This window comes from Sylvia atricapilla, chromosome 3 (assembly GCF_009819655.1).
Source record: "Sylvia atricapilla isolate bSylAtr1 chromosome 3, bSylAtr1.pri, whole genome shotgun sequence".
Classification (NCBI taxonomy): domain Eukaryota; kingdom Metazoa; phylum Chordata; class Aves; order Passeriformes; family Sylviidae; genus Sylvia; species Sylvia atricapilla.
The window spans coordinates 62,207,469-62,232,694 of NC_089142.1; the positions used below are offsets into that span (position 1 = coordinate 62,207,469).

Consider the following 25,226-nt stretch of genomic DNA (forward strand, 5'->3'; position numbering starts at 1 on the left):
CGCAAATTAAAGTTCAGCTTCCCCAAAGGGGCGATTGTGGCCCCGCTCGGGCCGCCCGTCCCGCCGTGCTGGGGCCGGGAGCGCGGCCGGGCGGGGGCACCGCCGGCCCGGGGTTTGGGGCCGGACCCCGGCTGCGGTCGGGGCCGAGGGGGCGCGCCCCGCGTACTCACACATCCCTCCGAGAAGCTCCGGATGTAGTTGGGGGACATGGCTGGGAACGTGCCCTGTGTGGGCGGCGGCGGCCGGAGCCGGAGCCCGCCCTGGACCCGACCCCGGCCCCGGCTCGCTCCGCCCTTTGCCCCCGGGCGGGCCCCGCGCTCGGCCCGGCAGCGGGCGCAGCAAAAGCGGGGCCGGCCGGCGGCCGCCGATAATCCCCGGGCAGCACCGTCAGCAGCGCCTGCCGCCACCGCCGACGGCTGCCCGCCTGCCGCTGCCGCTGTCCCTGCCTCTGCCTCTGCCCCTGCCCCTGTCCCTGCCTCTGCTCCTGCCCCCTGTCCCTGCTTCTGCTCCTGCCCCCTGCCCCTGCCCCTGTCCCTGCCTCTGCCCCTGCCCCCTGTCCCTGCTTCTGCTCCTGCCCCCTGCCCCTGCCCCTGCCCCTGCCCCTGCCTCTGCTCCTGCCCCTGCCCCTGTCCCTGCCCCCTGCCCCTGTCCCTGCCCCCTGCCCCCTGCCCCTGCCCCCTGCCCCTGTCCCTGCCCCCTGCCCCCTGCCCCTGCCCCCTGCCCCTGCCCCCTGCCCCCTGCCCCTGTCCCTGCCCCCTGCCCCCTGCCCCTGCCCCCTGCCCCTGTCCCTGCCCCCTGCCCCTGTCCCTGCCCCCTGCCCCCTGCCCCTGCCCCCTGCCCCTGTCCCTGCCCCCTGCCCCTGCCCCTGTCCCTGCCTCTGCTCCTGCCCCCTGCCCCTGTCCCTGCCCCCTGCCCCCTGCCCCTGCCCCTGCCCCTGCCCCCTGCCCCTGCCCCCTGCCCCCTGCCCCTGCCCCTGCCCCCTGCCCCTGCTCCTGCCCCCTGCCCCTGTCCCTGCCCCCTGTCCCCTGTCCCTGCCTCTGCCCCTGCCCCTGCCCCTGTCCCTATCCCCTGTCCCTGCCCCGCTGGCCCACGCCGGCCTTTCCCCGCCGCCCCGGGGTACCCGCTGTACGGACCATCACCCCCGCCTGGCCCCGGAGCCGCTCCCCGCCCCGGTCCCCATCCCCGTCCCGGCTGAGGCCCCGGCGCAGCGCTCTCGGGGCTGCTCCCGGAGGGAAGAGCCGGGACCCGGCTAGCCGGAGCATCTAGAGTTTATCAAGTTTTTAACCGAGTCCAGTAAAAAAGGATGCAGCAGGACTTGGAAGCTGTAGATCCATGATCCTGAATTCAAAGGAAACAAAAATTGAATTAAAAAATATAGTATTACCTACTTCAAAATTGCTGCAAATAACTCAATGGCAGTAATTGGTTCTAATAACTTGCCAGCGTACTCAGTATGTGGCGTTGAAGCAGCTCCAGAAGAGCTGTGCGTGCGAGTCCGTGCATACAGCAGATACCCCTGCTGGTAAATTGCCGCAAGGAAGCACTTCAACTCAGTAGTCTGAACCCAGTAGGAGTTTTATAGAAGACGGAGAGTGGAAGGATGGAGATGAGAAACCAGTAAAGGGAAAATGCTAATTTGTCATTCACTCACTGGTGTGCAGTAGTTTATTTGGCGAGCCCAGGAAGGTGAAATCAGGTTCCCAAATCCAGAGAGGGGCAGTTACTCTTTTGCCTCTAAACCAAAAGAGAGCCTGCCTTGTAACTGGCTGCAGCATGACGTCAAGCTGATGTATCAAAAAGCATTGTTCCCTCTGTGGGAACATTGTCATGTGTGCTCATAGGCACGGAAACATAGGCCGAAGAAGGGAAGTGATGGGAATCGGTGTTTATTTTATGTATGGATTTAGCTGTTGTGTCTCTGAAAAGTGTCTCAATGACTATATTAATGACATGGTTGAAAAAACTGTTGTAAGACATCCTTTGTAAAGGGAACCCGCACTGCATCTACTGAAGTAGGTAAATTACAAAGAAGGTGAAAAGTGCTCCAATAAGTGCAAGTTATTTACTGCAGCTCCCAGTTCAGGCAGTTAATTAAATGTCTGTCTCCTAGGCTACTGTAAAAGGCACTAGATCGGTAGCACTTAGACTGGGTTTCCAAACATTTTTAATGCAATCTGCTGTTCTGCTGCATAGAGAGAATGCTGAGGTTTGTGTCTGTCAAACGAACTAAAAGCAATGATGTCTCACACTGATGTGTGATCTGCAATAAAGTACTGTGGTTCTCAGTGTGGTGACTAACCTTCACCAAAAAGCAAGGATTTTAGCTACAGTGAATTGTTTTTCAATACATATGGAGCTTAATTATCATCCAAATTCAATTCTAGTGTTCCTACAAAATGACTAAATTAGTTCAGCATGTTTAATATCAGTAATATTTCAGTAATTTAATTTTTTAAAATGTGAATTGCCTATTGAAAATCTGCTGTTGAATGTACCTCAAAAAAGTTGTATTTGTATTTATTAGGATCTCTTTAAATAGAAATGTTTAAAAACACAAAAGAAAAACTTAACAACTCCTAGTTTCTACATGGAGATAGCTTTTTCCAAGCTTTTTATTATGCTTGGTATTGTAGTGATTATTTGCACGTTAATTGATGAACATGAACCCATGAAGTTTGGTCAGCATTTGATTCCACTATAGAAAGAATCAATATTTCAGAACACATTTTAGGTAAAAATCTGCACTATACAAGTGCTACTTTAGATATTTTTATTTTTAGGTGAGATTACTTACCTCACTGGATTGTCTAATATAAGACAGTCAACAGTCAATCTCAGTAACAATATAGAAACTTGCATCTCTGTCTTGTGATAAAGGTGCTAACAGAGAACTTAGCTGGCAATGCTCTGATTTTTTTCTAGGAACACATAAGGAAGATAGCTGCATTGAAATAATAAAAAAAAAATTCTGGAGAGGTTGTCAGATAAACCAATACAAACCCCATGGGTGTCTGCAGTAAAACCCCACTGAGTGTGATGAATGGGCCACAATAAAACTGTCACTTTCTTTGAAATGGCTTTAGTGTCATGTGAGCTCAAGCACAGGAATCCCATTATCTTCACACTAGGAGGAACTAATGGCAATGTTTTTCTTTTGTCATGTGTGTTCAATAATGTGCTTTGTAACACCATATTAGGAGGATAACTTGAGATAGAAGTAGAGTAAGCTGGTATTGTGCAGTACTTTTGACTGCAGTCTGAGGGAACTCAAGCCATTCCTTGGGACTTCCTTGACAGAAAATCATTACTTGTTTTGAATCTTTAAGAGCAGCTGTCTGTTAGTTGTCTATCATGGACAAATGGGATGTAAGATGTTGATATCACATTTGTTTGTAAGTGAGTCTTAAGCTTGGATTTTGGCAGTTTGCAGCTCGGTGGTGTGCTGTTTAACCTTTTAATGAGTTAAAGTCCTACTGAATGAATACAGTAAAACAAATGGAATCTAAATGCATGCATAAAACTACAGTTGTGCTTAGAGGGATGACTTGTGTGTTTAATGTTAAGCACCCGATTCATTGCTTCATTAATGTGGTTAAATATAATGGCACCTGTTATCCTCATGCCATAAATAAAACCAGCACTATGAAAATTTTACAAAAAAATTAATTGGTATTAATAAGATAAGATTTTGTTTCCCAAAAGAGAACTTGAATGAATATTGGAGAAAGCCACTTCTGCCAGCTTTCCAGCTTTGTCTAGTGCGGGAAGCACCTGAATTTTCCATTTTTGTTTGCAGAGTTCAATCCATCAAAATAAGAAAGCCTCTATTGAAGTAACAAATAAAAAAACCCAGGAGTTACTTTAGGCTATTGTACATTTGACTGCCTGGAAGAAGTCACTCTGCTACAATGCATGCCCACTTTTTCCAGCTGTATCTACTGGTGTAATGTGTGATATTACAAAATTGATTGAAGGTTTGCTTCCTAATGCTCACTGTTTAAAATCAGGTAGTATTCGTTCCTTGGTTGTTGCTTTGTCTCTTTTTAAAATTTGACTGATGATCAGAATTTCAAACATGATCACTTCCAGGGCATCATTTGAACTGGGTTTTCATTTAATGCGCAAGGACACATAATTAAAAACTACTTACTGCAGGTAGTTTTGGTGGCAGATATGCTTGGGTTATGTCATGGGACTACATGTTATGATGTGCAAATCTGGAATTTGCCCTGCAATAATCAAATGCCTTGAGCTGCATAAACTTGTGAAAAGAGTGCTTTTTCCTGTCAGACCCACTTCTCAGTAGAGGGTGTTTGTGGGATGTGTGGAGTTCCTCATTCCTACGTGAACTGATTATGAATCCCTACATTTGGGAGTTACTGAGGAAGTGGATCTGGCTCTCATGTTTCCAAGCTGTTGTGGTTTCTGCCCCGTGGTGTTGCACTCCTGGATGCACTCCATCTGTGGTGGTTGATTGTGCCTGTGCAGTTTCTTTCCCACCTGTGGCACGCTCTCCCTCACTCTTGTGCCAAGTACTGTGTCAGAGCTGCATGATGGAATTGTCTCTAGGCTGTAATCTGAAATAACATCTAAAGACATGGGTAGATTCTTGTTTGAAAAGAAAATGATGAACAATTTGTATGTGGAGATCTGAATTCTGACTGGATTATGTCAGGATCTGTGGATCTTCCCCACACAAGCCTTTTTATGGTCTGCAGGAAATTATATTCATAGTGGTTGAGTGTATTCCATTGACTTTACACAGGTATCTTTTGAACAACATTAGAAGCATAATCTAACTTTCTTTTTTCCCTGAGCTGGAGACACTCACTTTCTTCAAAGCCTATTTCCTTGCTGTTAGAGTTCTAAAAAATATGGAGTAGATAAAATCAAGTACTAATAAAAATCAGGAATATAAATTTTGACTGAAAATGTTTCTAATCCTTCAACATTAGGAATTGCATCCTGTGAACTAAAGGACAGATAAAATTCACTAGGATAGAAGAAATTCTCCTGGAAGGCAGCAGTAGGAGTGGTGGTGTTGTGCAAAAAAAAGCAAGGGGTCTCACCTCACTCCATGCAAACTGCAGTAAGTTTATATCAATAGAAGTCTTTGAAGTGTTCTTTTGTTGATATTCATGCAGAAAGACTCAACATCCTCTTGTCCTAAGAAAATCAATAGTAAAGACGTGTTAAATTTAAACTCTTCTCCCAATGGGAACCATATTGTCTGTTAATATATAGACCCATTTTCAAACAAATTAGCAAAAGGACCATACTCCCAGTGTTAAATTCCTAGTGATAAAAACTTATATTTGATCCAGCCAGTGGGAATCATAAAGAGTGATTTGGAGTGTTAACAGAAACATGACAATTGTTGATCTTAGAAAATTTCATATATGCTCAACAAAGTAGAGGGTCACAGCAACTTATATAAATATGTAAGCCATCAGTAAGCCTGCCTCAGGGGGAACCTAGTTGAATTTAAAATTGTGTAGAGGAAACTTGATCAGTAACAAGAATCACCTCCAGAGGAGCTCTGTGATGATTCTGATGAGCTGCTTAGTGGTAAAGGTGAAGTGTCTCGCCTGATCCTTTCTGAGGCCTAGCAGTGGCTGGGTTCAAACAAATTACTCAGCATTTTATGAATCGGTAATTTACAAAATTTTAACATATTTATATATTCAGGGATGTGAGAAGAGTCACAATGACCAATGAATACATATAGAGAGGTGTAACTTTTATGAAACATTTTTTAAAAATAATCTTAGTAAAAGTTTATTTAAGAAGAATTTGCTGATTTAATTCCTACAGTAGACAGAATGCCATGAACAGGCCATGCACACACGACATGCTTTGGTTCTGATAATTTCAGTGGTCAGACTCTCCAAAGACATGCTGTAAACTCACAGAGCTTCGAAAGAACTGCTGCAGTAATATGAACAGACTAGCTCTCTACAAGCTCATGAATCCTCTCTTTTGAGAAAAAGAAATAAAAGAATTAGTCTGCAGAGCATGTTACTGGCTTTTATTCTCCTACCTTAACATTTTATCTTGGAAACTTCAGTCCACTGGGTCTGCCTGTCTTCCAGCATATTTACATTCACAGCTTCTGCTGGAAACAGACGGAGCTGTTTGGAAAGCCTATGCATGTGCAGACACTCGGGGGCAAAAGACATTACCTCACTGAAAAGCAAGAAACATTAGGGACAAATTCCACTCTTCAAAGAGGCAAACAAAATTCATTCTCCACTGTTATACCATTTGCAGAGTAAATAATGGATAAAACACATCACCTTGTCTCCCTTTCCACAGTCCAGACCACTGTGAAATGAAGCTTCACAAATCAAACCTTTAAACACAGCTCCTTTCAGTAGGATCTATGCAAAACCCACAGCTGGATGCCAGGAATAAAATCTCTTCATTTTCACGCCCCTCGCTCCCTGCCACCCTGCCTTTCAAAGCACTGTGGTTTCACCTGAGTAAGATGCTAAAAGACGAGTTTCCGGAGGCGATCCCACGTTAGGTCCGACGTGTCGGGACACCTCTCCGGTTCGCCGGGCACAGCCTGGCGGGGGCTGCTTTGCGGTGGGCAGCGGTGGGGAGAGAGGCTTCCCTCTCCCCTCCCTCTCACCACGTCGTTCCCATCGCTCAGGGGCTGGGACCCCGTGGGACGGCGGCGGCTCCGGGATCCGCCTCTCCATCCCCTCGCCGCAAGAACCAGCTCGGCGGCGCGGGGCTGGGGCGAGAGCAGGCGGAGGGGCGGGGCGGCCCCTCCCGGTGCCAGGTATAAGGCGGTGCTGCGGAGTGAGGAGCGGGCTCGCCGTGCGCCTCGGCCCCGCCGACAGCGCTGGGGCTCCGCGGGCGCTCCCGGGGACGAGGGCAGGTGGCGGCTGTCCCGACGGCGTTCTCTGCCCCCAGGCTCAGAACCTCCTGTCACCCGGGAGAGGCTTGTCCGAAGAGCCAAGGGGCAGCGCACGAGAGTTTTTATTTCCCTCCCCGGCCGCTGCGCCGGCGGACATTCCTCTGCATTTCTTAAGGGAGAAAATTCGGCAAAGAAGGGATAGGAAGAAAGGCAGTAAAGAAGGGGGGAAAGTTGATTGACTTGCAGAGAGGTGAAGCTTTCCTGTGGCTCCCGCTGCACTTTGCACTGGAGACCTTCAGTCCACGCGAAGCTGGAGGATGGAGCCCCCGCCCGAGCTCACAGCAGTGCCCCTTGGGGACAATGGGAGTGTCCCCCTGGTGCCCGACACAGCCCAGCTGTCCCCGGGGAGAGGCACGGCCGTGTTCGTCATCCGCTGTGTGATCCCTTCACTTTACCTCCTCATCATCACTGTCGGCTTGCTGGGCAACATCACCCTCATGAAGATCTTCATTTCCAACAGTGCCATGAGAAGCGTGCCCAACATCTTCATCTCCAGCCTCGCAGCTGGTGATCTGCTCCTGCTAGTGACCTGTGTGCCAGTGGATGCCTCCCGGTATTTCTCTGAAGAGTGGCTCTTTGGGGAAGTTGGCTGCAAGCTCATCCCTGTCATCCAGCTGACCTCTGTTGGTGTCTCTGTCTTCACTCTCACCGCCCTCAGTGCTGACAGGTAGGAAAGCTGGGCTGCCACCTCAGCTCTCTGCAACGTGAGCTAAGGCTGCATGAAAGGTAAAGCACCTCTCTAGATAAGGTATCCCTAGTTTGCAATCCACTCATTCCAACCTGTGAGATGCCCATGCTTCTTTTTCCCCCAGTGACCAATGGCAAGTGGTACTAATTGAAGTTAAAGGGTATCTGGAAATGGTTGTGCCTGGCCAGGGTGTCACCTGCAAGAAGTGAGTTTAGCCCTGTCTTCTGCACTTCTGGGATGGTCCTGAACAGTCCATAGATTGAAATTTTATTCATTAGAGTAAGGTTTTAGATGCCAGATATGACCCTTGCCAAGTCACAGTGGTGTGTCAACAGGCAGTGAGCAATTTAATATATTTTTAATCAATGTATCTCTTTATTCTGAGAAGGTGTACACATGTGGGTGTGTATGTGTATCTGCGCCTTAGTAGAAGAGCAGGTTACAAGAAGTGACTGCCAGAACTGGTTTAGCATCTGGGAATTCAGGTACACCAAATTGCTCTCTTTTAATTGTCAGTCTTAAACTTTTGTTCAAACCATTCTTATTATCTTCAGAACTTTTAGGAAAGAAGAAGAAGAAAAAAGAAATTATCCCCAAACAAATTAGAAGGTAACACTTTTATCTCCAGTGCTTGTCAAATTAGGAAGAAACAAATAGCTGGATCCCCAGCGTTTCCTCCCAATTACTGTGAAAGGGTACTTAAGGAATGTATAGCAACTGAATGGCTGTAGGAGTGTGCTTCAGGCTCTGAAAGACAAAATCTTGCAGTGTAATTGCAAACTCAAATTATATGAAGTCGTCTTTATTTTTTTTTATCTAGGCAAAGTTTCTGGCAAAAAATGAATAGGTTTAATTCCTTCTCTGTAGAAATTTTCCCATTTTCTTTTGCTGGGTTTTGAACTGAGCCACTGCATTATGTTAGTGCATGATGTGAAGAGTTGAGTTTATAAATGTATCTTCACACTGAATGTTTCTTTAGAATTTTTAATCCTTTATTTTCTTTAATAGACTATAGCTATTATTTTTCTTCTTCCTTTTTTTTTTTTTTTTTTTTAGCTAATTCAGTCAAGTCAATTGATTTCACTTGAGGGTAGTCTTCAGTGAACATTAATTTCATTTCTGTTTGAATCAGATCCCAACATACTTGTCTATAAAGACTGTAACTTGTGAAAATGGATTATGGTTTTGAAGAAGAGTTTGCAAAATATACCTTAAAGTGAACACCTGTAACTCTCTGATTACCTCAGTTAAACAGTATTTTGTAATCTGTTCTCACAGATCCTAGGAAACTCTGCAGTTCTCTTTCTGCTCTATTTCCACTCCTTAATGTCTTGTGGTGTACATCTTATTTGAAAAGGGAAGACATTAGTGGAGATAATCTCTCTAGAGAAATGTAATGTGAGGGAATGCTTGTAATTTAATGTTTAAGGATTCATTAATTTGCTTTTAATATAGCTTTGGAGGATTCATGTTTTGATTTTTTGGATAATTTTATATTCTTCTTTTTATATCAGTAAAGAGTCAAGAATTTATAATACTGACTCTGTTTATGCTTAATGCGTCTAGAATTGCACGTACTAAAAAACAATTGCAGTTTGTGTGCTGAGACCAAATAAGCTCATAATAAATACATTTCTCCAGCCTTTTGGACTCCACAGTATATGCCAATGTCAGAATGCTTCTACTAGGAATTTACAATATTTCTTTAACCTTTGTAGTTTTATTTTAGGTTACTGAGAAACAAAAAAATTATTTTCCAGTCAGAAGATCTCTCACTGTTGTCAGAGACCAGTCTCCTAGGGCCCAGGAGACTGCTGAGTGAAGCTGGCTGAACTTTCAGTGCTGCCTGGGTTGGAGTCAAATCTACAGTCTTTGTACAACACTTGTGTTGAACTAGCGGGGAGGCAGTGGTGTGGAGGGGTTTCTGGGACACTAATCTGTAGCCAGATCCTAATGTGTGTCATAACTAGATCAGTTGTGGGTGGTTATGCTGGCAGATCAGAAATGTTGGCAGCATCCTGCACCCAAGAGGTGCTGAGGAGGCGAGGCTGGGCTAGGGACAGTGTTTTCTCCAGAGAAATGGATGTAGGGTAGGATGTTAGCAGTTTATAGGCAGTGATGTCACCAAGAGGGCTCCATCATCATCCAGTGCCTATTTGGTCTGGTACACAAGGTCTTCTTAGTGCTCCTTCTTTCAAAGATAATGTTCAAGGTGCATTTTAATGTAAGATAATTAAAGCACTTCCTGGTTTTTGCTCCTTGTAGCCATGAGACAGTGTAGAATGCCAGGTATTGATTACACTAAAGAACAGATTTAGGAATACTTAGAGTTCTTTGAAACATAGCTGTGTAAGTTAGGATAATGGAGGTTGTCTTGGTTTCCACCAAGACAATTAATTGGTCTAATTAACATTTACTGTTTATGTGGAAATTCTGCACGACAATTTCCTTGTGTGTGATACATTTAATAGAAGTAGCTACAGAAGCTACAAACTTTGAATGATTGTTGCCAACAAAGTGAAGGAAGCTACTAAAACTACTGCTACTTTAGTAAAAGTAATAGTATATAATTGTATATATTTTTTGTATATGTATATATATATGTATATATATATACATATATATATATATATATGTAATTGTATATGTATATATAAGTTGCTTTATTTCATACAGATTTTTTTTTTGTCACAGAAGTCCTTCTCAGCATCAGTAATTCGTTCAGTGTGACAAATGTTCACCTTTTATTAGGAAGCTTCACTACTTGCATTGAGATTATTTGTGTTTTGATATGGGGATTTTTGTGTTTGTGTACAAATGTAATAAGTAATTTTTAACAGTACTTTCCAGACTTCCCTTCCATTCAGATGGAATTTAGCAGCCTATCTGCCTGAGTTGCCCACCCCATCACAGGAATAGCAGCTGGTTCTTCCCGCCCCTGAGCTCCTGGAGGTCTGGCTGCCAGCAGTGAGGAGTGGTGCCCTGCTGCAGCCCCACACGTGGGCTGGGAGGTCAGGGGTGAAGGTGGGGATGATGGCAGGAGAGATGATGCCATGGTGGCACTGGTGGTGCAGGGTTTCAGTGTCAGAGCAGGATGCTATCTCCCTCTCCCACAGGACAGAGAAGACAGCACAGGAGCTGTGCTGCTGAGCCAGCTGTCCCTTCTCATTGCCACACAGGAGATATGTAGGGACAGCAACCCTGCCCCTCATGGCCCCTGAGTTTTCTCTATTGTGGAGAAACCAGGCCACATCTGCAAACCTTAATATTTCCTTCGTTTATAAAACCAAAGAAAAAAAGAGGGGGTGATGAATGGAAAGAGAAAACTTAATGGAGTAGATGACAAATGAGGAAAAGGAAGAGGGCTGAAAGACAAAAGTGAAAAAAAAAAAAAAAAAAGGGGGGGGGGGGGGGAACTAAGTGGAGCGTAGGACACAACACTCCCAACAGCACTCAGCACACCCTGAAAGTGCCCAGAGCTGGTGTGTGATGGCCAGGGATGTGCTTCCTGAAGATGTGAAGGGACAAGAATTGAAAAATGGGGTCTCAATGAGCTGCTTTCTCCAGGGCCCATGGACTGCAGTTTTGGCAAGGGCTAATAGATGCCTATGAGAAAATCTCAGGACTTTTTGTGGCCTTTGGTAAGGAGGATAAAATAAGGAAGTGAAAAATGTTTGCCATATGGACTGCAGCATGGCACACATGAAGAAAACATGTGCCAGGATCTCCTCACTGCAAAAAAGGCAGAAGCCAGGGATGAACTTAACGTCAACCATCCAATGAACTTGAGCAGTGCTGCACGAAGTGTTTTTCCAATCTGTGTCCATGATGGTCCATGCATTTAGCTCAGAAGGCAAACTGGGCCCATAGGGCTCATCATCTTTTTCTCAGGGTGAGGGCTCTTGCTGTTTTGTGCATGGGAAAGGAGTCTAGGTAGGGTAAGAACATAAGCAGGGAGGTATGGAAAGGTGTTTCCAGGATTGTTTTCAGAGTTAGAGGTCTGGATGGTATTTTAACCTTGGTGTGGACAGCTCAGGGGGTAGTGAATTAAGACTGGGTGCTACAAAGTTCACCTCTGGCATTACTGCATTATTGTGTGGTACCCACAAAATGCCAAGACATCTGGAGTGAATAGCCTTTGGAGGAATAAACTGCAGCCCCTTCAAACAGCTTTAGATTTGTCCCACATAGTCTTTTCTTTCCTCTTTAGCTGTCATTTATGCCTCATTTTTTAAGTGATTTGTAAAAATAGCATTAAATTTAATTCTGTTTCTTTTCCTACACTAAATTTTGTTTCTAATGAAAGATTTAAATGTGTTAGCTCTAATACAGTTCTGCTGCACTGTAATGGAGACAGCAAAGCTGAACTCACACTACTGGAATTGGAAAATTGGAAAAGCATTGTATTTACTTTCTTTCTAAGTAATGTGACATAAAGACACCTTTGATGCGATAAGTACTGATTAACAGGTAACAGTTTGAAAATTTAAATTCATACTTAAAGAGCTAAATATAGTGCATGAGATGCTGAAATTGTATTCTACAGATTTTCATAGCTAAACTATTTATTCCTTTTTTTTTTTTCCTTATTTGTTTTAGATTTAGGAGACTGACATCTGTATTTAAAAAAGATCAAAAACGTTATTTGCAAGTTTACACTGTGCTGACTTCTGATGGCATCTGATAGAAACATCTGTTTTGGCTCAGTTTGCTGGTCTATTATCTCCTCTTTTGAGGGAACTTTGGAAATATTCTGAAGTGTGAAAAGCTGCCCTTGGAACTTCTTTGGGTTTTCCATTAGTAATATCACCTTAATGAAAACTTTTTACTTTTCTCAGAATTTATTTTTAGTTTCTTCTTTTATTATGGCCAACCAATGCTGATTCAGGCTGAAATACACTGATTGAAAAAATATAAATCCTCATTTCTTATTACATATAGTAGAGCAGGACAGTGGACATGATTTCCTTTTGAGCTCTTATAGCTGATTGTCAGCTACTAAGGAGTCCTTATGAAGAAAGTAGTATTAAATGACATCTTGAAAGTTACTTATAATTAACCAAAGAAAAAATAATCAAAGGTAAAATGGAAGATTATCTGTATAAGTGAGAAACAATGCCTTAGCTGTATAAAGTAGATGGAAAAACAAAAATGTATGGATCAAATAGAACTATGAGATTCTAAAAGTATATATTTTAGAAATATTAACACTTGGAGTAAATGTACTGAATTAACGAATTACAGAAGTACATTAAAATAAATGATGGTCCAGATGTTTCTCTCACTGTAGGCTGTAGCAGTATGGTTATAATTATGCAATAACAGGCAATGCCAAAGGAATTTAAGAGAGGTTTGGCAAACTGTCTTTTCAAACATTTTTTCAACTTGTCTTTTAATTCATATATGCAAACTTGACTCACAAAATAAAGCTTGCCAGAAAACCTTTGTCAAATTAAACAATGAAGTCTCTACTCTCCAGTCCCCACCCAATAATTTTCCAATTGATTTATATCCATCTTATGCAGATAAAAGGAATATGATGTAAAATATTCCAAAACAGAGCTAGAAGGACCACCCCCTCCCCAACAATGCAGAAGGAATTTTATGTCTGAAGTAAAGTAAGAGTTAACTATTCTAGAGTAATATTGTCCAAGCCAGGCAATTCAAATCAGCTGTTTGAGAAGTTCCTCTTGTGACTGTCTTTGCACTGCTGAAAATGATTTCTCAGTAAATAACACTTCCCTGCCAAGTTAGGCAACTGTTTCTCAAACTTCATACGGATGCATGCATCTGTTAAACTCCTGCCTTTGTGCATGTCCTGTGTGCACTCTCCAACCCATACAGAAACAGCTTAGATTGAGGATGGTGAAGTGAGAAATGGCTGTGGTGTTTATCCCAGTCAGTGATCAATGCAGTGCCTGTGTTGTGCTGGCAGAAGCCACTTTGTTTTAACTATTGCAAATGCTGGTGTCTGATTGCCTCTTGAAGGCTGCAACCTAAACACTGAGAAACAGCTTCAAAACCATCCCTCCTGTTTCCTGCCTCTTTGAGCTATTCAGTAAAAGCCTGTGTCTGTGACAGGCAAAATAGCTCCTGAACTGCAGATCCAGCACAATTCTTAATAAGCATGTGTATCACCATTCATTTATTTTATTTGTTTGCCCCTCAGCATAATGTGATATCTCTTATCTATTACACTGCAATGGGTTAATATGAACTGGAATGTTGGGGTTCTCGAATCTGCATTTAGCAGATCCTCAGAAATGATGTCAAAGATCAAGTGTGCTCTACCAATGCTTTGTCTAGGGAAAAGACTTCACATGATAAATTTGTTAGAGAATAAATAATAAATCTCTGTGAATGTGTGCAATGTGATGGAACTCTTCAATATCTTCCTGAAAAGGGATAACTTGATTGAATCTTCATTTTAAATTGTTTAATTACAGAACTTGTGTATTTATGATATGAGTTCTGCTCCAGAACCAAACTGTATATTTCTGGTGCTAAATTATTTTATGGGTTTCTATATTTATTAATGAAACAAGGTATATGCAGTCACAATCCCTAGGTCTAAATATGTTGTACTAGCAGCTTCTAAATCTGTGGTGAGATTCAGCATAGTTTGAGAGGGTAATTATAAATAGCAAGTAAGTTCTTACAAGCTCATTAAATTTGTAGAAATAAGAGGAAACCTACTTTGGGTCCATTGAAGAGAAGCATATTTTGGAATTAAGTTGATATAACTTTTCAGAGGAAAAAAACATGAGACAAACAGTCCACATAAGCTTTTCATAATTGCGTCTCCTGCACATAGATTTGTGTATTTATAGCTTTATATGAGCATATAGCAAAATAAAATTTTGGTGTGTGTACAAAAATGAGAGAAATAGATTTTTCTGATATGTTATCTTTGTCTCATATAATTTGTTTTTTTCCTTCATATGATTATCCCAAATCTTGTTTCATTTTTTCCAATTGCTTTTCACAATATTTTTTAAAAATAGTTTCATGCTTGTGTTTTGGCTCCAAGTTTGTTTGCTTAAATGTATTTTAATGATTGCTATAATAACTTTTCCCCCTAAAATTTTATTATTATTATTTATTTATTTATTTATTTATTTTGGTGTGTACTTGTTTATTTTCCATCTACATTGATTTCAGGGCAGACCAAGATCAGCACTTGCAAATAAAATTGAACTGGAAATGTGTTTAAAAGTGAGAGAGTTGAACTTTTAGATGATAATACTGGAGCAAATAAATGAATTTGCTGATTTTTGAATTTAGGAATTAGAGATTTAGGGTCTACATTCTCAACTGGGAAAAATCTAAGTCTGTTCCAGAGATAATAGAGGTTTGGTTATTTAATTATTCCTGGCTTGTAACATTTCTAAAAATCATCTGACCATGTAATGTTCACCACAACATTATGTTATCTGCCATGGCCTGGATTATAACTGAATTCATCAGCAAAATGGGAGGAATTGTTTTGTAGCAGCAAAAGTTTTATAAAGGTAAACTGGCACTAAGCATATTTTACACTTGAGATTTCTTTTTTCAGACACTCTAGTTTCTGTAATTGATATTTTTATTGACCTTCTGATCCAGCAGTGATGGATACTTTTTCATTCAAGTATGTATAGATATTTTTGCTGAGACATGCAGTGAGCACATAGTAAATATGCAGACAAGCATGCAACTCTGTCTAAAGGTTGGGATATTAATGGGATTTGGATCAAACCCATTTGGAGAAATGGATTTCTCTTTTCTTAAAGTCCTTTGACCCTTCAGGATTGAGACTATAAACCCTAAACAAGGTTAGTTGTGGTTTTCTAAGTGTTTTTTAAAAGGAGAACAGAGAATAACTAGGGAACAAAGCCAAGCAGAACCTAGGATTGTCCAGGCTGCATATTGCAAGGCCTAATATCTAACCTAGGTACTGATTTCCCCCTCATCCTATCCACCCCTCCTGAGCACAATCCAAAATCCAGAATTCCAAATTAATGTTGGAATGAGACAAATAGTCCAGAAAGGCCTTAGAAGCCAAGAGAATATACATACTAAGCTTCCTTATACTTCCCCTAGGAAACAGTATATCCAGTTGTTTGTGTGATGCAGCAGACTAAGAATAAAGTACTCTCCTCATAGGTGAAATGTTAATTTTTGAGCTGCTGTCTAGCAGGCCTGGGCAATGGCTCCCAGACACCCTGGCTGCAGGAATTGCCCCATTTTGTTCCTGGAGAGGCACATGCCAGAGCTGCCTTTCCTGTGGCAGTTTTGTGATGGATGATTACTTCGGTGTTCCCCAGCCATTGAGATTCGGCTCCTCAACTTGCTTAGTTTCAGGGTTGTAAATGAAGCTTAGGTGCAAACAGAGTAGGTGCAATCTGGGGAGCTCCTGGCACACACAGCAGGGGAAATAAAACTGTTTACTTATTTTAGAAGTTAAGAAAGAATGGGAACAGTGGGTTAGGATGGGGCAGCCATTGTGTGAGGCGTCTGGATGATGTTTTCAGCCACTTGAAAGTGTGTGGGGTTTTTTTCCATGCACATATCTATGTCTGTGTATATCTTTCTATTTATCTATCTGTCTATCTATGCACAAACCCATATTCAACAGTACCAGAGCATGGGACTGAGGGCTGGCAGTCAGACACTTGTTGAACTGGTTTTGTAGAGGTCCATCATGTGGTTCTGACCTGGGTCAATCATTATTCTCTAAACAATTTCTAGGCATGATTCACAATTAAACACAAGCCCAGGGGCCATTACCAACAGAAGTGTAAACTGCCTAATTTGTTTGGTTTTGGATGTGGTCATACTGGGCTATTGAAGAGATTAATTAGTCATTGATGTCCAGCCAATGCCACTTGGCCTCTTGCCCTAAAAACTGCAACTCTACTGAGGATCTGTTAGTCTGTCTTAAGATATGTAAAAACATTTTAGTGATTTGAAATTATCAAACTTAGCTATAAATTTACTGGAAATATTGACATATACGAACTTTTCTGAATAATAGCTGGTGAAACAAATTACTAATGTTGCTTTCAGGAGCACAACTGAACAAATTACTTATGATACTTTTAAGTAGTACAGATATAAATAAATGGCTTTGGAGAAGTAGAACTAAAAGTCCAGATTGCAGGCAATGAGGTGGCATTGCAAGATTTGCACAAGGTTTTAAGAAGCACAGTTAGCTAATGTGAGGCAAATAGCAAGTAGCAGAGGTAGAAAGACAAGAAAAAATGAAAAGGAAAGCGAAAATTTCTCCTCTGAAACACTGGGTGGACACGACAGGTAATATGTTTCATGCAGAAAAAAAAAAAAAAACCCTCCACCATCCTGGGAAACTTCTGGTTTGATTCTTTTCAGGGTGGAGAAATCATCAACAAGCTTTGAAGCATTATTGATAGTTTTTGGCTCAGCAGAGTGTATTTTCACAGAGTGGAAAACTTTTTCCACTTAGGAAAATCTTAAGATTTTTTCCCCTGAGAAACACAGAACACATGTAATTGACATGACTTTAAGTGTGTTCACACATGGTCTTCTAGTCTGCATTTCAAATACTGTTCATTATATTCACTATTGACCTCAGAGATGCTCATTCCTGAGTGAATGAAATTCTCTGCTCTCAAGAGATAAGCACAGAATAAAAATATTGATATTACCTGGAAAAAAAAAAAGACCTTACATTGCAAGAAATTGTAAGAATAAAATGAAACAATGCAAATCTCAAATCAAATGATAAAATGATCCCACAATGTTTTCAGCTAGATAAATTGTTCTCCTCTTAATGATTCATCTGGAGTTGGGCCAATTGAGCTGCCCTTACAAGGAAAAGGGCTTTGGTCCCATCCAAAATTTCATTTTCCTGTAGTCAAGTGGACTCTAACTGGACATGATATGAGTATTTTTAACAAATACTGATTATATATCCAGGTTTCCTATTCACATATTTACAAGCTTTTATGTTGTTAAAATTTTTGTGTTTGAAAGCACCATGCAGGGACACAATAAAAGACTAACAAATGAATGGTTGTGATAAATTAGTCTAGTCTGCAGGAAATGCGGTATAATGGTACAGCAACATCACTTTAAAAAGCTTATTTATAACGAGGCAAATAATACCAACCCCTCCAGCTCCAGGATTCAAATGAAAATTAAAGCAAATAATGTGGAACTCCCCTGCCTCAATTGTGTCTCTGCTTGGCTTCTCACGCTTCACTATTATATTTATTTTTGTTGTAATGTCATGTACGAAATTAGGTAATAAATTAGGGTCCTAGTTGTGGTAGGTACTATATAGACAGCAGCAAGAAGAAAGTCCTTGATCTGAAGGGCTTTTTAAAAAGGGCAAGGTAATATTGAGGCTAATCTAGTTAGAATGCTAGGCTATTTTCCAGTGGCTCCCTAAGTATTGGCTAGTTGTTTTGGGGTTTTCTTTTTAGTTTTTGTTTTTAAGGTCATCACAACAAGTTACAATAGACAAAGAGGTAGGAAAGCAAAGGGAGGACAGCATAGGTCTAGTAAAGAAGCACCTTCTTTTGAAATCAGGTGGGAGGGAAACAACATTGTAGATGCAGCAGAAATAGGAGTAGAGCTTTCTATTCTAATGGAGCTGAGAAATACCTTTAGAAAGTCTTGGAAAACAAAAAGTTAGAAGAAGTAGATAAAATAGATTGAAGTTTAGAAGGCAGCAAAATGTTGTACCTCTGGAGAGAGAGGATATTCTTTTCATGAATTTATTTTGGGATTGTGTAGAAGGGAGGAGATTGCTTTTAAATGGGAAAAAACCCACTATACAAAAAAAACAATCTGCTGAAGGAGAGTGGGTAAATCTGTGCTAGTATCTGTTGGCAGAAACCACAGCTCCAAAGACAGGAAGGGTTTCCTGAGTTGGGGTCCTTTTGTCAACAGTGATAATAATAGAGGATATAGGAAGATGGAATTTAAATGAAGGCTTTTAATTAAAACCAAACGCAGATTTATAATTATTTCCTGAACTTCATGACAACCTATAATTTGCTCTTTATTCATCAGTGAAGTAAAAGAAAATACTAATTTACTTACTAATTTGACTAATTTGCACCATTAGTCTAATTTACTGACATTGGTTTTATTGATGGAAAATATGGTCTTTGTAATTTGAATGGTTGGTGGTATGTTTTAGCCTTACACTGGTTTATACAAGGGAAGGGAACTTTGGGAACACTTCTCATTATACTCCATTTACATTTTATTTTATCCATAACCTTTTTCTTTCCACACTATAGCTTTATAAAGATATAAACAAGATGACAGGTTTTGTAGAACACAGTGCATTTCTCTACCCGTTGACACTGGGTACTGTGAAGGGCTGAGTCCTAGGAAGAGTGCCACCTTGTAGTCAGTAAAGTAGCAAGTAGAATAAAAAAAGGTGGTTTTTTGCACTAAACTCAGCTGTTTTGTGAAAAAGGGGTCTCTGCTCCAATGCCTTTCCACTTGGAGAAGGTTGTGGCTCAGGGAAAAGCATGCTATTTGCTGAAACACCGATATATGCCAAACTACAAAAGTATGTTGCATCTTCTGATAATGTAAAGACTTCTGAAAAAGTCTTCTATTTAGTGATTAACTAGGCCAATTTGCTGCTAAAATAATTATTCGTGACATGATCATTTAATTGGGTCATAGGACTGTAGTCAAAATATTTTGAAGCAATAAGATGGAAAGAGAGAGAAAAAAAAATCTGCACTAAAAAGCATTATTTTTATACAAAGTCCTCCCTCTACCCCAAAATCTCGAAACCAGCTCTTCCCTGAGAAGGTAAACTTTTTAAAAAATGAGCAGATGTAAGGACTTGACATCTCCTCAAAAATAGAGGGTCTGTCTTTATGTAATGAAATAAAGGCAGACAGCAATAGGAAGCAATTATTGAATAATAAGGTCACAGTCTGTGCTGAGGAGTATTCATGCTTTGTGCAGAATCTTCTGTCCTTCCTATGGCAGTATAAAGGCTTTTTTTACACCTTGGTGTCCAGGGAATTTCTCACTGTGTGTTAGCAGAAATGGTAAATATAAATTAACAGAGACAGTTTGGTGAGTTTTGTTTTCTACTCCATGACAGGTGAAAATACAGTAAAAAATCTCACTCTGAATTTAGAGAGGATATGAACGTTGATATCCATTATTTGTAATTATTTAATGATCAAATAATTTGTCAGGAAACCTGAGAAAGTGGACCCCAAGGCACATTTTAACTCACATATTCTCCGAAGGAGAGATTTCCTTGGGTACCATGACAATGCTCTGCTCCAGATGTTTTCATGGTATAGCCAGTTGCAAACATCTGCTTAAGGTGTTGAGGTGCTAGGAACTACCTCTCAGGACCTGCAGATTAGCCCTAAGGAATATTTGGGATCACAGCTGCATTTATCAGCATTCCCTTCAGCAACCATGTCATATTTGGGTATAAACTTGGTAAATATTTAGACACTTGCTCATACCCATACATATTTATACATCTATATGCATGTATATCTATCAACATACATGGATATGGAATTTTACCACAAAGTAGAGGCATCTAACTTACTGTTCTCCCTAATCTAAGCTCACTGTGTAGCTAACAGAAAAAAACCAAGCACCCTAAAGGGTGATTTAGTATACCTAATATTTGAATCACTCTTTGAAAGTATTTCTCCACTGACTACAAACACCCTAGGATGAACAAAGTTGTGTACCTGGATATGAATCTCTCTTGACTCCCCTTATTCTGTTAAAGTTTCTTTTGAATATTAAAGAAGAATAATTTTTTTCTGCTTCTCAAAACTTCTGCTCTTTCAGGAAAAAAATCTCATTCATCCCAAATCAAATTGAAAGCAGAAATAAAAAATATAATGAAGTTTAAAGAAATCCCATGAGCTTTCATATTGAGCTTAGACAAAATGAATGTTTTGGTTTAGTTTTTAAAAAAAATCATTAAAGCATAATTTACTTCAATTAAAAAAAAACCAAAATAAATTAAAAATTTAAATGGAACTTCAAGGTATCCTTGAAATATTTTTCTCAAAATATATTTGTCATTATTACATGACATTTTCTTGTGGAAAGTTAGTATCACCTCCTGCAATGATTTTTTTTAAGTAAAAGAATTCTGGACCAAAGTCTACTTCAATAATTTATTTTACTTTGGTCTAGAGTGATATTGCCATTCTCTGCAATTCTTCCTCTTTCCATTGCAGGGGCTTTGAAATTATCAGTTCCACAAAGGTTTGTATGCAATCATACATTATGAGACAGTTTCCCTAAATGCAGCAGCTTCCAGCTATTGAGGTGGAAATGTCTGCTTTATGTAGGAGTTTAATACTTTCTGCACAGGCTGTGGGGAGTCATATATGCCTGACTTAATGAAGATGAAGATGCATATATTCCTCTGAGGGGGGCTGGGAGTGTCCTAGAGTGGGAAAGCTGTGGTGACAGCAAGAGAGAGCCCTGGCTTCAGGAGCTGAGAAAAGAAGGAAGGAAATGCTAAGTGTTCATGTGCTGGTACCCATGGAGTATGGAGCTAGGATGCATATTTGGAGATTTGCTGGCAGTATTTGGAGAAGCAAAGAGTAGAAGCCATGACTGGTTCTTCACTTGCACCACACTGGCACAGAATGGGCACCTACAGTCAGTCATAGGTTGTATCCAGGGCTTCTTCTGCCTTCTCTGATGAGTGTGATACAAAAAGGGTAGAGGTTTAGAGAATGCAAATTAAAGAAAGATCACAAGCCCCTTGACATTTCAAATAAGAAAAAACATGACATTCGTTTAATCAAAGATACAAAGTAAGATTGTGCATTGCTATGTTGAACTTGAATACCTTTTAATTTGCATGTGCATTTTATCAATTTCAGGTACAAAGCAATTGTAAATCCCATGGACATCCAGACCTCCAGTGCAGTGCTATGGACTTGTCTGAAAGCCACTGCCTATCTGGGTAATCTCCATGCTCCTGGCAGTTCCTGAAGCAGTGTTCTCCGAACTGGCTCACATCAATGACACAGATAATGCCACTTTCACAGCTTGCATACCATACCCCATGACAGACGACATGCACCCAAAGATCCATTCTGTGCTGCTTTTCCTTGTGTATTTCCTTGTCCTCTTGTAATTATCAGTATCTACTACTATCATATTGCAAAGAGTTTAATAAAAAGTGCTCACAACATCCCTGGGGAACACAGTGAGCATTCCAAAAGACAGGTAAGCAATTTGCTTTTTACATCCTGGTAAAAGATTTGTGTGCTGTATACACCTATAAATGAAAGTCAAGGAATTATAACATCAAACTTGTTGGATTTGGCAGAGGATCAGTTCAGTTTTCACATGAAGTAAGCCAAGAATTATCTCAAAATTTTCCTTGTTTTCACAATTACTTAATATTAAGCCCAGTATGTAAGTGATTGTGAACAAGGAAAATTTTAAATTCCACTGCCATGAATGCACATTCCTAACAGTAAATGAGATTGGTATATATGTTTGTATGTGCTGTTACTTGTAACCATTACTTGTATTTTTACTGAGGAATGATGTTTTTGTAGTTAATGATGGTGGCTTCACCTGTGTCTATAGGCAGTAATTTTAGGAAAGAAATCTTATATGAATGTTTTGACAATTATCCCCTTTTATTTGTGCTTGGAAATGAGAAAACTGACATAGGCAGGGAAATCTAAGGGGATCTAAGATTGTTTTCAGATGAAGAAGTGCTGCAAACGTGAACATAGAGGATTAACTGATTATTTCTTTACCTTCTGGGATACAATACTGAACTCGCACCTTTCTAATATCCTTTCTGTTAGAGATGCTATAAAACTCTTGGAATAGATTCTGTATATCTTTGAGACAAAGCATTTTAAATGCTGGCCAAAGCAAATCTTTCCCATAAGGCACAGGAAGCAGTAAGATAGTAATATTAGCAGGAGCACACAGATGTACAAACCACAGCTTTTGCGGTGTGAAAGTGGCCTCAACTACTTTGCAAAAGCATTAGTATTGATAGAGAAAAGTACTTATGCCCATTTATACAATTTTGAATGGTTTTCTCTGCCAGTAATTTAGATAACTTTCATACTCACAGAAATCTCTTTGCATGCACACATCTTTTAGAAAGACTACATTCCTTAATGTCCTTTTGAGTAACATTTCATTTCTACTCTAGTCTGTTTCTTGTCAAAGTGCATACATATTAGCACTTCATGAATTTTTTTATTTTCCTGTGAATATAGAGAGCCTTTTGGCTGAACCCTCTGGATGGAAACAATATTTAATTTATACCACATTTCTGAACTCATATGTATTTTCAAAGTAAGAACACATTTTTTCGTTATACTTAGGTTTTTTTCTCTTTTCTTAATCTATGAGGCTCAGAAGAATAGAAAATTCTGGTGTACTTACATATCTCCCAGCAAGAGGAAATAAATTCAGGACTATTGCTATCAGCTCATGTTACTTTAGGCCAAGTATAATATTCACACTATACCTCTGCACCTTTTAGTCTGCTCTTGCAATCTGTCTGAGTGCAAGTGCTACCAAATTTGAATGTTAAGAGTTTTCCCATTTTTTTTTGATTTCCCCACTGTTTTTTTTGTTTAGATAGATCAAGAAAGCTATTTAAAGATTGATTTTCACAGATTTTGAAAAACCTGTTCGAATAAATTCACTTGATTTTTTTTCCATCCGGAAAATTGAGCAGAGTAGAAAACTTTCCTTCCCTCTGCAAAACCTTCATGCCTGATATACATAATAAATCTTTTAGGAGGACTATGGGGAACTTTCTGCCCCTCGTTGGTGCCCTTCTACCTGGCCAGTTTATCTCCCCTCTGAGTTTGGAACCACTGGTGGGGCTCGTATCCTGCCATCTTTTCAGGCCACTCTCAGTATCCACAATGTAATCTGTTATACCTTAGCACTGCAATAAGGTCTATTTTGTGATGTTATTGCAATTAATGTAACCTTTCCCTTTACCCCAGAATTAAGATGCTTCAGATGGTGTATGCAATTTTGGTAGTTTCCCCAGGAGAGAGGCTGCAAGCTGAGACCCTCAGTGAAAAACAAGGGATATAAGTACTACTCTGTAGCTAACACTCTAGTAATGTCTATCTCTAGATTTTGAAGACAACAGTTTCCAAACAGCCTTCTAACTAAAACTTAAGTTTTGAGCCAAGCACTGAGATCTCAATAGAAAAGGTTACATTTCATGACATCCTTTGGTGCATGCTTACAGGCTAAAATCCAGTGTTTCCTTGGGTCAGGAATCACTCTTGCTGTGTGTATCCTATAGAACAAGCAACCCTTCTGTAACCGCAAACAGATAAGAAAGTTCACTGCAAGTAAACTGAAAGAGGAAAAGGGAAAGTAAATGAGATAGCAAAAGTAATTCAGACCCTGAAGGAAGCTTTTTTGCTGGCCTTACTCATGACAATTGTTGAAGCTAATATAGAGCAAAACACGACTTTAAGTCTGTTATGTAGAGTAGTTCTATTCATTGTGTTCATTTGGGTTCTCTTCATCTTTTTAGATGGAAACTCGGAAGCGTCTGGCAAAAATTGTTTTAGTTTTTGTTGGCTTCTTTGCTATCTGCTGGTTTCCTAACCACGTGCTTATACATGTACAGATCTTTTCATTACAATAAGATTGATCCATCGATGGGACATATGGTTGTTACCTAGTGGCCCGAGTGCTAAGCTTCGCAACTCTTGTGTCAACCATTTGCACTGTATTTTCTCAGTGAGAGCTTTAGAAGACATTTCAACACACCAGCTTTGCTGCAGGAAGAAAGCTCAGAAAGAGAGATCTGCCAGCTACTTGTGCAACTCTTCTGCCATTCAAATGACTTCCCTGAAAAGCAATACCAGGAACACAGTAACTACCATGACACAACTGAATGGGCACAACTTGAAACAAGAAATGTCATTATGATCTAATGAGTGGGATTTCTGACTGTGAAATAAATCTGAACTTTTCCTTTGCAGCTTGTAACTCACTTTTGGATGTCATTCTTAGACAGTCCTCAGAAGAGAAGATTTGTTAATTCTGGCCAAACTGAGGTTATTTCACACCATCTGACCTTTTAGAAGTGAAGAGTAATGTTTTATTGTGAAAACAAAACTGACTGGCATCATATTGTACTTTAAAAGAGATGCGATATAGTTTACATAAAGGAAAACGTGTCTCTGATAGAACATTGCTTAAAAAGTATAGTTTTTTCTGATCTGAAACATGTATTTTTAACTGAATATTGATTACATTTTACCTTAATAGATTTTGCATGATCTTCGCTCTGTGGTGTGTGCTAGCTTTGCTTATTAAGACTGTTAGGCATTTTGGATTCAATTAAACTTTTATTTTTAATTTATTTTTTCTTAACCAGCTCACATATCAGCACAAGTAGTCAAATAGACACAATGTCTGAAGCTTATTGCTGTTACTTATACAAGACTGTTCATATGAAAGTTTGAAGGGGATGTCAGAGCTGCATCCTCCTTTATACAGTGGCGTAGAATCGGACAATAATCATCCTAAACCAGGTGAGACTATCATGTCTGAGCTCCAGAAAGAAGGTGCTCACAGGATATTTCTTAGAAAGGCAGGTAA

General features: G+C 40.4%; 1 protein-coding gene and 1 pseudogene across 1 annotated transcript in view; one reads left to right on the forward strand and one right to left on the reverse strand.

Annotated features, from left to right (window-relative positions):
- The window catches only part of VTA1 (vesicle trafficking 1), a 113,301-nt gene that overhangs the window by 45,169 nt on the left and 42,906 nt on the right, over positions 1-25,226 (reverse strand).
- On the forward strand, positions 6,932-24,551 carry LOC136358442 (neuromedin-B receptor-like; annotated as a pseudogene).